The sequence below is a fragment of the Osmerus eperlanus genome, chromosome 14 (genome assembly GCF_963692335.1).
Source record: "Osmerus eperlanus chromosome 14, fOsmEpe2.1, whole genome shotgun sequence".
NCBI lineage: Eukaryota > Metazoa > Chordata > Actinopteri > Osmeriformes > Osmeridae > Osmerus > Osmerus eperlanus.
The window spans coordinates 7,746,007-7,758,123 of NC_085031.1; the positions used below are offsets into that span (position 1 = coordinate 7,746,007).

At 40.9% G+C, this 12,117-nt stretch overlaps 1 protein-coding gene across 4 annotated transcripts in view; it reads right to left on the reverse strand.

The window, feature by feature from the left end:
• tln1 (talin 1) overlaps positions 1–11,236 on the reverse strand; it is a 56,637-nt gene extending 45,401 nt beyond the window's left edge. For all 4 annotated transcript variants that reach the window (XM_062478711.1, XM_062478710.1, XM_062478709.1 and 1 more), the window contains exon 1: positions 11,067–11,236. The gene's annotated coding sequence lies outside the window, so the exon portion shown is untranslated. The remainder of the gene's footprint in view (positions 1–11,066) is intronic.
• Between the last annotated feature and the right edge of the window lie 881 nt (positions 11,237–12,117).

The following is a 12,117-nucleotide window of genomic DNA, read 5'->3' on the forward strand; positions in this document are numbered from 1 at the left end:
GTTAGTAGTGAAGGAAGGGAGGGTTTGTTTAGCTTCTTAGAAAGATGTGAAAGTACTGTAAGAAAGCAAGCAAATATGTATTCAGAACTGTGGTTGAGCACCAGATATTACAAAGTGGATAGAAGCTATTTTAAATGAAAGATTAACTTTTGAGGACTGCTATTGTAAGTAATGAGGGAAAGGCACATGGTGAAGTTAAATAATACAATCCCAGACATTTAAATTTGATAGAACCTTAGAGATGTCTCTGAAGACTACTCTAAGATGACTTCGATTCAGTTCAAAGTAAACCAGATCATTGATTTTTCCAGCGCAACAAAAACTTTTGAGGTACCGTTTGGCATACCGAGGTTTTTGAAATTTTAATTCCTGTTCTTTTTCATAAAAGGCAGCTGATGTGTGCAGCAGCTATCTGGAGCTTGTCTATGTCCGAGTTCATAAAACATGCCACCACACCCTTTCTGAGAATAGGAAGTCCTTAACCAGAGCAACAATTACTTCTGTACTTCCTTTACAGGGTTCAGTTGAATGCACATTAAAACAATACAACAACCGCGTATCAGTTTGTCTGAAGTACCAATAAGACATCTGGGAGGTTTTAAGCATGACCCCAACAAATTGAGTCTCTGTTTAAAAAGAAAGAGAGAGACAGAGAGAGAGCAGAAGCACTAATTCAATGCAATATCAAACTGTCTTTTGCCCTTCAATGTAACTGCAACTTGTTCAATAGAAGCTAGATTTAGCTTCATAATGCGGTTCATAATGCACTAAATGCAATAGAGTACAATTCTTCTATTAAAACTTGCTCTTATGCAAGAAAATACAAACTTAAAACATTGTGTTTGCTGTGCTGAAATCTGTTGTTCAGCTTTTTCAGTTAGGCTTTTTAAAAGCTTGAAAAATGCGCAAACTAAAAATACAATGTTTATTAGTTTACAAGAGAATGCAGCTAAATAGACCAAAATAACTGATGCAATTCACCTTCAAGTCTAAAACACAACACACCACACCAGAACATAATACAGCAACTAAGTAGAACTCAACAAACAAGAACCCAAGTTTTAACTTGGGAATCTCAAAATGTGAATTTATTTAATGTTTGCCTACCTATGATGTAGAATGTTGAAGGCCAACAGTGAGCCGCACACAAGTTTACAGATAGCAGCCATTTTATTTTGGAGGGGTCATATATTGATATCAAAATATAGCTTGGTGACATGGGGACATACTCTCACACAGAGTCACCGCGGCAACCCAATCCCGGCATGTGCCTGAGTGGGATAAAGGAGCCAACTGGAAGTTAGCAGTGTCATATAACTGTTAATTAGGTAAGAAGCAGTGATACAACCAACAACAGTGGCAACAAGGTGTGAGGAAATACCAGACAACGATTTTTTCCTGTCAAAGACCATGCCATCATTCCCAATGGAATGATTCCCAGTGAAATACTGAACAATAACTGATGTTCCAATAAACCTGGTGATTATGCATCGTTGTCACAAATGTAACCAGGCAGGCAGAAAACAGCCCCCCTGTAAAGACCAGTTGGTGTCTCAGCTCAAGGTTACATGTTACAAGGAAGGAAGGGATATTCATGACCTGCCAACCAGAAACAAGCGAGATCCACTTAGATTGTAGTGAATCACTGTAACAAACTATTCTTTTTTATTTATAGCAGGGAATTGAAAAAACCCAGACCACTCAGCTGCATCACTTTGGAGGTGAAATTTTGCAACATCACATCTTTTCACTGGTCATCTCTCACTGCCTCTTACTATACACCCAAATATAAACATCAATAACAGTCTCCAATTCTAGCTACTGTCCCACCCAAAAATCCTCTCCACTCAGAAATCATTACTTTGTTCAGAAAGAACTTTCACCAGTCTTACTGGTCTATCTTACTGGGCCCCATGAATTGATGTTCATGGGGCCCAGACTTTCAATCAGCCAATTCAAGTGAATTTGCTCATCCAATTAGCCAGCCACGAGACAAGTTTATCCGAGAATCTTTAGCTGTGAACCTTCAGCCTTCGGGGCCTTGTTAAACATACAGTACCTGCTAATTTCAGTATTGAGTACAGTATTAAATACTAATCTTCAAAAACCTTGAAATGGTACAGTTTATTGCTCCTAGTCTACCAAGGGAAGGTCTGTTCTCAATAGTCGACTACAATAACAGAGTACTCTATATGTCACACATTGTAAGAGGTCACACTATGTTCCAATGCACCCCCATAGTTTTTTAGTCTGGGTGACTGCACAGGTCAGGGAGCCTTTCTCCACAACAGACATCCAACAGCTGGTACAGCCTACTGTAATTAGGACACTGGGGAGTACACATTAGTTCCTACATTTGGTCTACTTGGAAAGAACATGACAGGTTTGAGATGAACCTGCTAAATGTAGTTCATCATTTATTTAAGTAGGTTAGGGACAAGGGGGTGGTCTTTGGGATGAATATATAAAATTACAGTAAGCCACTCAAAACATGCTAGACAAATGTCAATGTACATAATCATTTTGATTAACTGGGAGGTTGTGATGGGAGAATCTGATTTTAGACTTTACATGACTCCACCATGGAAAATGAGTCACCGGCCACGTTTTGAAACCTAAGCACCTTATGGGAAGTGACCATTAGGACAATATGTTTTCTCTATGTGTCCTGACAGCCGCCTGCCACACCCGTGTGGGCGCACACACACGCACACGCACACGCACACACACACACAGTTATGTCAGCTATGACACTGGCCTTCCTAGTCCCACAAACAGTCATATTCTCAACACTGAAGTCCCCAGTGTGTGTGTGTGCCTGTGTGTCCAAACAAACACCAAACCCACCCCCGCTTTGTAAAATAAGGATTGGTTTTCTGACAAAAGTGAATATGAGCCAAAAAAATATATGCCACCCCTAAGTGTAGAGGCACCCCAAGGCAATCTCTGCCAACATTGCATTCCGATAGCTTGCAGTATTTCCTCCTTCCTCCTTGGCGTGGAGATTATTTCCATAGGTGCTAACAAGAGACAACTTAATGAGATCCAGAAAAAGACCTCACACCCATTCACTCATTGCATTGTGTCAAATCACTTCCTGTGCTTCAGGCATGATTGACAACAATATGACCTAAAGGCTCTCACTATCTCAACCACACGGCCATCTCCGTTTATGCCATCAAGAACGGCCCTCATCCCTATCTTTTGACTGTGACTTGAAGTTACCAGCCCAAAACAACAACATGAGTATTAATATGACATATCTGTGTATGCCAGAGGGCAGAGGGGTATATTACATCTGTACTATCAGCAACGTCTGAATTCCAAGAGCGCTCATAAATATGGTGGCAAATCTCCACATATTTACAAAACACAAGACTGGCATCTGTGGTATGTTTTCATACGGTTTTCCTCGCGTTGTAACAGCTGTACTTTAAAATATGCAGGAAAGAAAGGTGTGCGCATTTCCATATCCTTCTCGTGATCTGGTGTTCCAATACAAGTAAATGGAAAAACCTTGTAAGTGCTTCCTCAGGTAGGCCGGCGTAGTCACATCCCTATTAAAAATAGCCCAGAATGGGCTATTTTTTTCTCAGAATGGACAAACACACCCAGGGGCCCAGGGGGAATGCAGGCAAACGGTGAGTTTCACCACACCGACGTGAAGTTCACCACTACTGGTCTCCTTGTTTTCTCCTGGCAGGCTCTGTGGTGCTCCTAAGGATCATCCAATGGGGGAGTGGAAGCAGAAGCCGTAACAGAGAACATCTGTTTGAGTGTAATCCGTGCGGGCCTACATTTCACGCCTTTAATCTCTCTGTACATATTAACATCAGAGGAGTTGACTCTTTCTAGTATAAATGGAGTGCATTGAGTGGTGGAGCGCCAAGAGAAGCAAACTGGTCTTGGAGTGGAGAGAACCAAGTGGCTGGTCAGAGCAAAGGGGGAAAAAGTAGAAGCTGCTTGGTCCTAGTCCTATGGTTTGAGTTGTCCTTAACCTACTGTACCACATTGATGTATGAAACCCCATACAAATGAACAATGATAAGTCTGTTTTTGTAGTCTAAAAACATGCCAGTTTGCTTTATCTTCCGGTTGCTGACCAAAAAGTCCCGTTCATTTTGTATGATATTTTATTTTGAAACCATACACAAAGGTTACTTCAGCTTGGGTAACCGTCATACATTTTTGTTTATTTGGGGAGGACAATTACTTGGGGACCTTGTGGTAATGTTTTTATGGCAAAAATGTGCATGACTTTTAGGAACAAAAATAAATGATTTTTCCTTTGGCTGTCTATTCTAAACTCTTCTAGTTCAAAGTTGTTGGAGAACAGAAAGAAATTGATGAAAACACATGGATTGTAGCACCAAACTTGATAGCCTGCTATCATAGTGACTAGCATAAAATAACTAGGGGGGGGTACATATGAAAAAATCTCCCCCCCACAACACGGGCAGTCCTCCATCCATAAATAAAGTGCTGGTGGATTTAGAACAGCAACATGAGCTGGGCTAGAGACAGCCAGACTACTCGGGCCCGCCAGCCCCAATGGCTGAATTCCATCTCACATTCCTTTGGAGTTCTGCAACAATTCTCTATGGAGTCCAGGGTCTGGAGAAGCAGATGAGAGGGAGGGAGGGAGGGAGAGGAGCAGAGGGAAGGGTGGCCCTTGTCATTGGAGAGAGGGAGGGGAACACAACTAATTTGTTCCTAAAAGGACCATGGGAATGGGACAAGAGAACAGCTTCAGAACTCTGGTTCACATATTCAGAGAACTTATCAGGGCAATCTTCTAAACATTATCAGGTCCATCTGGAAAAAGGGAACAGGGACAAAGAGGGAGTTGAAAATAGTAGCCCATGCAAACTTAGGAGGAAAATGTAAAATATAGGCTTGCTAAAACAGACTTGCTTGTGGTGTCTGTGCAAAAGACTGCCAAACCTTTCTGTCCTGCATGTTATCAAATGCTACAGGGTTTTATAAATGTACGGTTTCCAAAGTTATAATAACCCTAACACAGTCTCATGCAACAAACTGATAGGATGTTAGAAAAGAGAGAAGATTACCATGACCATGCTTTTGAGAAAAACAAAGCGTTGTCAATTTTGACTTCTGTGTGGCTTTCAGTGAGGGAGGGTCACAGGGAAGTCATGCATTCTTCACCCATCGTCCACATAACAGCTCATTTTGATAAGCATTCTATCCAGTTAGTGTTATTGTTGATGCTCAACATTCCTCCAAATCTGTTTACCACTGTGGACACCCAACAAACCCAGATACATTTCGCCAGTCCTGTGAGTACTAGAATCATTTGGGGATTAGAGGAAGCAAAGTCTGAATAATGCCTCAGTCTGAGTAAAACTGAAGTTGCTTGATTAAGACGGTGAAGTGAGGAAGAACACAAGCTAACACAAAGTAGGAGAGGTTAGTTCCCACTTGCGTGTGCAGAGAGAACCTTGTAAACACATAGGTGTTGGACTTGGCTTAGTCCTGTTACTGCCTTGGTGCCACAGCACTGAAGACTGCAGTTTGTGCTGAATGTATGACACTCTCATTTGCTCCATTCTATCATTTCAAAGTGACGTTGCCCAAATACGCTTAGGATCCTTAATTGGCAGTCTGGTATTCAAGCGATCCGACAAATGAGAAAATAGAGCTGCTTAAGGGACCATTGAACCTCACACTATACTGAAACCAACAGCACATCCACATTCTTGCACTTCCATTCCCAGAGTGAAACAGGAAGTTGATACTGATGCATGTTCTCCTTCGAGTTCACAGAGACTGACACGTTTGTCAGTGCAACTGTATCCAGCAGCTAATGCTGAAAGTCAAAGTCCAATTACATTGGATTCTTGTATTTTAACGGTTCTATTCACTTCTAGTCACTGACACTGATATTTTTTCTTGACAAAGTGAATGGTGGTTGGGAGGGTTGCAGCTACACTGTACATGCAAACTTAATTAAATATTCTAGTCAGCAAAGCATAATTTAAAAAAAACATAATATGAAGAATGTTTGGAGCACTGGGCAGCTCATCCATAGTATTACATTTTCTGTCTAGAGCAATGTTTGTGAACCACATGCCACATAGTGATAAATGGTTTGAGTACAAAGTCATTCCAAAATCATAGCTTTCATTCTTGTTAAATACACATGGTTCTCAAGGCAATACCTTGTAAGGGAAAGACAGGATAGGGCTACAGAGGAATGGAGGCCATTCGCTCGTCATTGAGGGAGCTCAAACTGCCTGTTACCTTCACACCTGCTCTCCATTCCACCTCAGCATGTCAAATAGGCTGACCTCACACTACAGAAAGCACAAACATGAGTAATCTGTGACCGAAACAGACTATTTACGCACGACAGAACTCATGAGACCCGAGGCAGGACTCCTAATATAAGCAATGACAGTCCGTGAGCTATGCAAAATATATTTTAGTGTTCACACATGTAACCTGCTCATGCACCAAAAACACATGTTCGGTTTCTTGATATATTTTCATATGGTAAATACATTATATTTTAAATACGTATTTTAACTTTCTTGAATAGTATGTGAGTGTTAAGTGTGACATGCCACACCAAATACACAGATGGTGTTTAGGGTATTTGAAATTCTCTTGGACAGATTAAATGAGCTGGCTATTGGGAGGGGTGGAGAAAAAGAAACCCATTCTGCTGGATGACTAACAGTCCACGTTGCCTTGACCAAATATGGCTGGCTGAAAACACTGCCACGGAGGGGCGCCTCCTGCACCTTGAAATGAAACACACATCCACATCCAGATCTCCTAAACGGGAGAGAGAGTGGCCCAGGCCCCATACTGTACCAACATCACTCCAAATGCTTTGCTTATGATCAGGTCAATTTCCAAAGGGTCTTAGTTTCGCTGATTAATAACCACTTGATGTGCTGTCGAAAACACTATCAAATAAAAGGTGAGCTTTCCTTAAGTTTGAGTGACACACTATAAGATCTGAGCAGTCAGATGCAGATTCAGAACAGACATAAACCTCTCTTTTCTCTGGTCTTTTAGCAGTTATCCATGTTTTTCCTGTTGACGCTGCCAATCTCCCGCCCTTTGGGCTTCCTCCAGGGAATGTGTGTTTTGGTGTCCAGGGGAAACATCCTGGTGCAGTGCAGGCTAGGGGTCAACATTAGACCTGACCTCATCTTGTCATCTCCTCCCATCTGTATTTTTAACTAGATCGAGGTACTATAATGTCTATCATTTGACTTTATTGTTTTTCTTTGTTTCAGCTTCGTTGTTCGAGTTCCGAGTCATGAGTTACATCTTGTTTAGATAGTAAAACACTTGCCCATTTATTAGAGTTTGGCCGTACTAAGTCAGATGCTGCTTTAGGAAATTGAGGTTTGCATTGAGCTGCTTTGCATAGATTAAATCATTTTGTGGCTTCAGTTAAACTATCCGTATTATGCAAATACAAAATCAGTGGACAGCCTACCCAACACTACAGGAAGTATTTTTGTACTATCAAAATAAAACACTTAACTAAAGTTAGCTAAAGTTAATAGTACTAAAAAGTACTTTTTAACCCTCGTGCTGCCTTCGAGTCACATGACCCAAAGGTTCATAACGAACCATTGTTGTGTTTACCCAATTTTACCCAATACAAAAACAAATAAAAATAATTTTATTTTAACCTTTGCAATGTGGGGGGTCTGAGACAGCCCAACGGTTAAAAGAAAATGCTTCACTTTGTTTTTGTATGCGGTAAAGTTGTCGCAATACAACGGTGGGTCACAATGACCCGAAGATAACACAAGGGTTAAACACTTTGCAACCAGTTTCAACAATGCAATGCTTCACTGTAGCCACACTGCCAGACCTGCCATCAATTCTAAATGCATTGCTTGTTTGTAAAACAGGCCACGACTAATATCTTCTTTGCATTTTTGCTCTATTAAATTGTCAGGGTCATTGAGATTACTGACCTGCACAAATGACTGTCAACAAACACACTAGGCCACACGCAACCAAGTCTAATGGGTGCTTTGACACACACGAAAACGGGCTTGGACACTTTTTATGCATCAAGGACCAAAAATTACTGTCTTCAACACAACTATAATGTTTGCCAAAATGACAGTTATTGCTTTGCTTCAATCCCATACTTAACCGTCCATAATAACAAAATCCAAAAGCATTGCTTGACAGCCATCAGCAATGTCTTTCCCATGGGTATAAAGTTATGCTTCCTGTTTTAATAAGGTAGCGAAACAATAAAAACCCGAAACGAGATGCTTCTCGCATTGCAAATAATAACATTGTAATCAAATTCTTTGGAGGTCCTTGGTACTTGAAGTTCCTGCACCAATTGGCCAATATGAGGGTCAAGGTGCAGGTTTAATGAAAAGGGAGCGGTAAGAGTCAAGCGGTGTAAGAGCACCTTTGGGCACCAGAGGCAGAGAGAGTTGCCTCCCACTGTGCACATCTGTGCACACAGCAGCAGAATTTTCCTCCAGCACCCATGCTTCCCGACAACAAAGAAGTCCTTTACCCCCACCACCCTCTTTGACACAATTACACACAGTGGGTCCACAATGACAACCTTGTTACCCAGGAGAGTCTGTGGCACATGCTTCTACCAGCAAGCCTTTGTCTGTCTGGAGCCTGGCTGGCTATGCTCTTCATCTGCAGAAGCAGCAACATTACAAGTCTCTATTAACACTTCATGGTGGAATATTGAGTGGTATTCAACATCAAAGCCTTGAAAGGTTTGACACAGTGGGGCTTTGTTGCTAAATATGTTAGTTGTGCAAGCTCTTTAAGCCTGGTTGGCAATGTTTTTAATGTGTTTAAAACAAAGCAACAATACACATTTCCTTTACTTTTGATACCAGCTGTTCTTTATGTTGATAAAATGCAATTACTGCAAGACAATTGCATATAAGGCATTGCTTTCCAAACAGAACAGGGTAGTCAGGTTACAAAGGTAGATTGGAGATGCTCCATCTGTAAAATCATACTCAGAGAGCAGAAGCATACATGCTACATAATTCATGACTATTGTACAAAGTGCAGTGAGTATCTGGCCTTGATTGTTCTTGGAGGGGAGCAGAGTTAGGCTACACTATCTTCATTGCTGGCTAGACTGGAACATTGCAGGCATTCAAAGACTGTTGGCATACTATTGAGCTGAATCACTCTTCTCAGGAACTAAGCACTCACATAGCAATCAAATAGAAAAACAGACCTTGCATGGACATTGAGCTTCTAAAAAAATGTTCAACATAGGAGTGTGGGTTGTTATATTATTTGACATGGCAGTCTTTTTTCTGTAGTCTGTAACCGTAACAACTGATTACCTATATAAAACATCTCAACTAATTTGTGCAAATTGGATACAATGAACACAAGCATAAGATGTAAACTATTATAAACACACAAACATTGTTGCTCCACGAGGAATGCTTGTGCTCACTAACTAATCGTTGAAGTTAAAGAAAATCTGCTTTTATTTGCAGGCATGAAGGCATGACTGAAAATAATAATATTTCGACCTTGAAAAAGCCTTACAGACAGTAAAATAGCGAACAGGCAAAAGCCATCCTCTTACACTTTCAGACTGCTAGGGACTGGCTACTAGCATAGGGAAGTTTCTTGTGCTCTTGTGCTTAGAATAAATGACAGTATTCACTGTGTTAAGTGCAATTTTCACCTACATCCCCTCCCCCTCTATCCACACCAACTGTCACACTGTTGTGATGAGTGACTGGGACACTCAAGGACAGTTGGGATGTTTGCTATTAAAATGAATGTCTGGCTGTGAGACCATAAACTATTTGAACCAAAAGCTGTAACATATATATAAATGTCCTTATCAATTAACATGGGGAGCGTTGGAGTGATGCCTAAAATATTGTACAGAAAATAAAAATGTCACCAAAAGATACGTTTAGTGGTCCATCGATGAAAAACAGAGACATAAATAGCAATGTGTAACAGTCCAAAGACAATAGTGCTTTATAATGCTCCATGGTGTACTTTCACACACGTTCATGCAGGAACATGTAGGAACATCCCCTGAAGCAACACTAACAAATTGCTGAGTCGGCCAAGACTTCAGAATAGAATGTTTTTTGCATCTGTGCCAAATTTACAAATGTCCACTAGTGCTTACCTATAAATCAATGCAATTCATTGGCTTCATTTACTATGATCGCGTTGGGTCCCCATTATATAGGCCTAAACTCTGTTCTAGGTTACAGAAATTGTGACACCACACCTCTTTTGGTGTTGGAATTCACACCCAGAGGCTGCATATTTCTCCAACTTGTTTGACAACTGTAGAACACGTACATAAAAAACGTTGATACAATTGATTCAAGGAAGCCGTTTAGATAAGAACTAAACACCCAAGCTTGAACTGGGATACTTAGTCAAATAAACTAGTCTCTTAGGTCTAATTCATTTAAGAAAGAAAAGTTGAGAGCGGACTGCAGTAGTTTTGCCCAAAAAGTGACCCAGCATACAAAGACTAATATTAGAGCTGACTGGATATAATTTAAGCTTCTTGCTACACAAGTGGCCTGTAAAAAACTAGGCCTATATGTAATGGGAATAAGAAAGACCAATCAACGGCATTGGCGAATATAGGACTATAGCCGACATGTTAAGATAACTGTTGAGCTGAGTAGCCTACATGAAGCCTTAGTTTTATTGTTGTTTTGTTACCAAATGCGTGGAACATGGGCCACAACTGAAAAACATTTCTTCATCCTCAATGGAAAGCTATTTCTTGATACAGGCTAATGGCATGCCTTGAAGCTACGTTTCACATCTACATTCATGAACCGGATAGCTATTCTTAAACCCCCGGGAAAGTGAATCAGTTGACCAAAACGTTTAGTACATGGTAAACGTTCTTAACTGGGCTTTAACTTTTAACTCATTCACGCAAACAGCTGTCAAAAGAGCCGTTCGAGTTTGGCCCAACTAGACTGACTGGTTTAAAGTTTGACATAGAACACTTCACACGTAGGCTAGCTTGGCAAAAGTTCTAAACAAATAAAACACATTGTTTTTGTTCTTACCTTTATTTACTATTTCCACGACGATTTCTACGCTTTTAAATGTGAAATATCGATATTAAATCCCTTTCCCCAGCAGAAATGGTGTTCTAAAACGCTGGTAAATGTCAGATAGTGATTTTTTTTCAGCTCCCTCACTACTCCCTACTTCTTTCAGAGTCGGCGATCAAACTCCACCCTTCAGCGACTCAGAGCACAGACAAGCATGCTGCTGGCAGGGGCGGTGTAGGGTTATTCACAACAATTTAGTTTTGGTCAAGGCCAATTTCTGGTAATAGCCTAATTCAACGTGAGATGTTCTGACACATCACAGTAATAGACGATTACATAAATACTTACGGGCTAAATGCACCATTCCATATAGCATCTAGCCTAATTAGGCTACTATAGTAACTAGCCAACGCTATAAGAAGACTAACTGCCTTTGACATAGACTCGGAAAAGGGGGATCGGATAAAGATGGATTAGAAACCTAAGATGAACATGCTTGATGAGACAAGAACCATGCTTGCCCTCCAATTCGTAACAATGTTTTGTGCCCTGAAATGTGTTTGATCCTCAATCTGCATACCATTTGACTGGCAAGTTAATGTCACTTCTTAAATGCAGAACCACTGACATCATGTGTCTAGCTGGTGTTACTACAAATCCAGTGGGGGGGGGGGGGGGGGGGGGAGGGATTTTGTGTAGCAGTAGCAGCTGACAGCCGATGTCAACAATTGTCAATTATGACCAGATATCCTACAGCTAAAGTAAGATTTAGGAGCGCAATCTTCTTCACGCGTCACAATTTAAAACAATGATTTGTTCCAATCTACTTTAATTTTGATAAAAACCACCGCATTTTTACTAGCCTAAACCTGATCTCTGCTGTTTCTCCTCATCCCAAATATACCACATCCTCCGGGTAAGCCTCCCCGAAGCAGGGGCGTTGTTTCAGCAAAAGCGAATGACAAATTGGCAATTGAACATGACGTCGGGATATTCCAGAAAGCAGGTTATGCGACATAACCTGCTTTTTTAATTTACCCGGGTATACCCGTGTAAATTAACT